Consider the following 5,055-nt stretch of genomic DNA (forward strand, 5'->3'; position numbering starts at 1 on the left):
CCCCAGGGAGCTCTGCTACCACCTAGTGTCATTTATCTGTTTTACTGTGAAGTTCAGACGCCTCACTGGCTTCAGGTTTAAAGATTAATTAGATACACACACACACATACACGCAAAGCTCGAACACACACATGGAAAAAGGTGCTTCAGGATTTTATTTCAGATTTATTACAAAAATGTTCTGAACAGGTGTTATTTTTCATACAGTGCATTCATGCATCTTTACTACCCCGTAATGGACAAACTTGATTTGAGACATACATTTATTTCTAAAATAATATTATTGTTTTCCTGTCATAAGAAATGTTTTTAAATTCAAATACAATTGATCGTTTATGATAGTTGGATGAAAGAGTCTATTCTTCAAGAACAATCAAGATACAGTGTGTAAGGGGGTGGTAAACATCATTTTATAATAATAATAATACATATTTAAAAGCACTTTTAGTGCTAAGCTAAGGCAGGCGACCTTCCCTTTACATTACTGCCGAAAAAATACTTAATTTAGGTTTGTATTATTTGTTACGGGGTGATGAACTTCACGAAAGTATGACTGCAGCTAGGACTGTTAGCGACTAGCTCAGGTATATATCCGACCTTTACTTTACATTACTGTGGAAAAACGACTTAATTTATGTTTGTATTATGTGTTACGAGGTGATGAACTTCACGAAAGAATGACTGCAGCTAGGACTAGCTCGGGTAATATCCGACCTTTACTTTACATTACTGTTGAAAAACTACTTTTCTCAGTATAATGAATATGGGGTGTTAAATTACTGCTATCAATGGTAGCGACTAACATAAAAACATAATAAAAGAGTTTGTATTATGTGACATACGGAGTGATAAACTTTACTTTAGAATGACTGCAGCTAGCACTGTTATTAACTAGATAAGGTAGGTTTTCCTTCAAGTGACATTACTGCTAAAAACAACTACATTTAAGAGTTTGTATTATGTGTAACAAGGTGATAAAATTCAGCTAGCACACTGTTAGCAACGAGCTAAGGTAGGTATCCTTCACCAAATATTACTGCGGAAAAAACACTTAATTTAACAGAATGAAATATCTGTTAGATGGTTGTAAACTTAAGATAACATTAGCAATTAGCTAAGGTAGGTATTCCTCCACGTTACATTTTTGCTAAGTAATCAACTGATTGAACAGTTTTCAATATGTGTTACGGGGTGGTAAACTTCACTTTTGAATGACTGAAGCTAGCACTGTTTAGTGACCAACTAAGGTGAATATTTTTCACTGCTTATTCATATTTCATATATTTATTACTGCTTGAAAACAACTACATTTAAGAGTATGTGTAACAGGGTGGTAAACTTCAGCTAGCACTGTTAGCGACTAGCCTAGGTAGATATACTTCAATTATATTTACTGCTGGAAAAAAATTAATATAAGAGTTTGAATTATCTTTTACGGGGTGGTAAACTTTACTTTATAATGACTGCAGCTAGCATTGCTAGCGACTAGCTATAGTAGAGTGATCGCTTACTTTACATTATTGCTTAAAAACAACCCAATTTAGAAGTCTCTTTTATGTGTTATGGGGTTGTAAACTTAAGCTAGGACTGTTAGCAACTAGCTAAAGTAGCAATCCTTTAATTTATATAACTTCTGAAAAATAAGTAAAATATCAGAATGACTGCGAATAGCAATGCTATCAACTAGCTAAAGTAGGTTTTTGTTCACCTTACATTACTGCTGAAAAACAACTTGATTTAACAGTTTTCAATATGTGTTACAGGGTGGTAAACTTCACTTTTGAATGAGTGAAGCTAGCACTATTAGCGACTAGCTTATGCAGGTATCCTTGACCTTACATTACTGTTAAAAAACAACATCATTTAACAGTATAAATAACAGTATATGTTATGCAATGGTGACATTTAGCGGGCGCTGTTAGCGACTAGCTAAGGTAGCTATCCTTCACTTATCACTACTATGAAAACAACTTGATATAAGTTTTTAACATGTGTTATGCGTTGGTAAACTTCACCTTAGAAAAACCACCACCGGCACTGTTAGTGACTAGCTAAGGTAAGTATTATTCACCTCACATTACTCTTGAAATCAACATCATTTAACAGTATCAATTACACAATGTGTTATGGGGTGGTACCATTTAGCAAGCGCTGTTAGCGACTAGCTAAGTTAGGTTAACTTTACTTTAATTTACGGCTGGAAATGAGTTTTATTTAAAAGTTTGTATTATGTGTTACGGGGTGGTAGTTTTAACTCAGAAATATGTATATATGTTGGAAATGTCCTACAAGTCTATAGTTTATATCAGCGGTCGTCAACAACCTGCATATTAGCAAAATGCTAATTCCACGCTAACAGGCTAAACGTTTGTTTTGGTCCTCGCTGCCTCCTCGGTGTCGCGTCCTGGTTCTGGGACGTTGAACCTGTAATGAGTCCTAATCCGCTTTCTCTCCCGGACGCCATGACAACAACAGCATCTATCTTGACATGGTTTCACTGGCGGGCGGCGATCGAGTTACCGGGTCAATACCGGATAGCTTAATGGGAAATGCTTTGTCTTGGGTTCCACTCAAAACGAACTAGTTAAAGGGTGATTACCTGAAGCTAACCTTGTTCTCGGACCATTTGCCGCGAGGACCCGACTCGCTGTCACGAATGTGCCATTACGTTGAAGAGGAGGGACGGCCACTTTAGAACGGAGCGGAGCATGCTAACGTCATTAGCAAGGTTGTTTAAGGAAGCGATTTTTTTTCAATGTGAGATACCTTACATGGTTATATCCTCTAGTTAACTATTTTTATGCTATTTTTAAGGTTGATTTTGAACGCTATTTTATGATGCTAATGGTGCTAACGGTTAGCAAGCTAACGTACCAACCGTACTGCTTCTTAGCATCAACTTTTAAAATCAAAAGATTAAGCAAGATTTGCCAACTTCAATAATAAATAAAATTAAAACAAATAAATGAAAAAAGATGTTCCAACTGTTACCCAGGCTAACTATTGTGTTATATTATATAAAGGTTTTATTGTCTTATTTATTATTATTTCTTATCAATTATTGTTTTTGTTATTGTCTTTAACATGTGTACTGTACACTATGAATTGTTTGTAATCCCCCTATGTAGGATGAATAAAGTTGTATCATAACATTTGAGCTTTTGTTGTGTTTATTTTTTTTATCTATTATACAATAAATGTTAAAACGTTGCTTTATCGTTGCCACTTAATTTTAAATATAAAGTAACAAGTGCTCAGAATTCAGAAAATGATTTTTTCGACTTACTTTAGTTTGCTAATTGGTCGTTTTAATTATTATTATTTCTATTTATTCTAGTCATATTCTCAAATCTGAAAGATAATCCTATATGAGTCATTTTATTCCATTATAGAAATGATTTTATTCCTTCAAAATGTATCTTATTTTACCATTAAACATTCTGGATTACACGTGTCTGTTATCGTTTATTTTACTGACTTAATTTCGTTTTTTATTGTTCTTATTGATCTTATCGATATGTTCTTTATGTTCTTTATCTTTAGACTTAGATTGCATCATCTTGTTCTTTCTCTTTATTTCTCTTTGTTCTTATTCTTATTTTGATTATTCTTTATGAAAAATTGCTGTATTTGCTGTGGATATAATTATTTTCTAGTCACATTCTCAAATTTGAAAAACAATTTTAAATGAGTCATTTCATCCCATTCTAAATTCTTTTTTTTTTTTCAAAATCTATCTTATCTTATCTTTTTTTCAATTATTATTATATATTCTTTCTAGTCATATTCTAAAAATTGAAAGATAATTCTATATGAGTCATTTTATCGCAATACAAGTCAAATATAAATAGTAATAGTAATTGTTTTCAAAATGGATCTTATTCTACCATTAAACATTGTAAATTACACGTGTCTGTTATCGATTATATCAATCCCGATTCAAATATGCATTAATGACTTTATTTAGTTTTTCATTTTGCTTATTGATCTTTTTAATCATTATTATTTACATTTTTTTTCTAGTCACATTCTTTAATTTTACAGATAATTCTACATGAGTCATTTTATCGCAACACAAGTCAAATGTAAATACTTTTTTTTCTTCCAAAATGTACCTAATTCTACCATTAAACATTCTGAATTAGAGGTGTGTTTTATCGATTATATCAATCACCATTAAAATATGCATTAATGACTTTCTTTAGTTTTCTTATTGATCTTTTTTATTTTTTTTCAAGTCATATTCTCTAATATGAAAGATAATTCAACATGAATCATTTTATCGCAATACAAGTCAAATGTAAATACTTAATTTTTTTCATAATGTATCTTATTCTACCATTAAACGTAAATGTAAATAACACGTATCTGTTATCGATTATATCAATCCCCATTAAAAAAACGCATTAACTACATTTTATATTTTCATTATCGTATAATCTAAAACATATTATTAAACATCGTTAAAAAAAATCCACGTCATTGTTAAACAAAAAAAAAACAGTTTATTATTCGAAGCCATTTCTGTTCCACGAGCGAACAATAGCAACGGATCGCAGAAAAGTATCGACACCAACATTCACAAAAAAAAAACACTACAAATATCCTCCTCAAAAGAGTCCTCAAAAAAAACCACAAAAAACAGCGAATAAAGTGGATCCCATTCGAAGGTTCGGTGTCGTGTTGAGGTCACTCCGCTGCCTGAGTTCCCCTCTTTGTGTTTACACATCCGGGTTTCCCTGTTTGCAGCCCATTCCCCCATTTAGGAGCCATTTTGGACACAGATCAGTAACATGCATGTAAACCCGAGCGACCTCCCGACGCCGCGCCGCTAAAAAACCCGCCGAAATAAACCCTTTTCTCGCTCGAACCGGCACCACCGGACGCCTTCGCTTCTTTTGGACGCGGTACCGAAGCGGGAATGCTTCGCGTTTCGAGCCGGTAGCTTTTTTTTTTTCCGCCTCCGTCGAGCTCGGTTCTGTTGACACGCTGCTGCTGCTGCTGCTGGTGCGGGAGGAGGTGGTGGTGGTAGCGGCGGCGGCGGCGGTGGTGGTT

Source organism: Callionymus lyra, chromosome 16 (assembly GCF_982586985.1).
Source record: "Callionymus lyra chromosome 16, fCalLyr1.hap1.1, whole genome shotgun sequence".
NCBI lineage: Eukaryota > Metazoa > Chordata > Actinopteri > Syngnathiformes > Callionymidae > Callionymus > Callionymus lyra.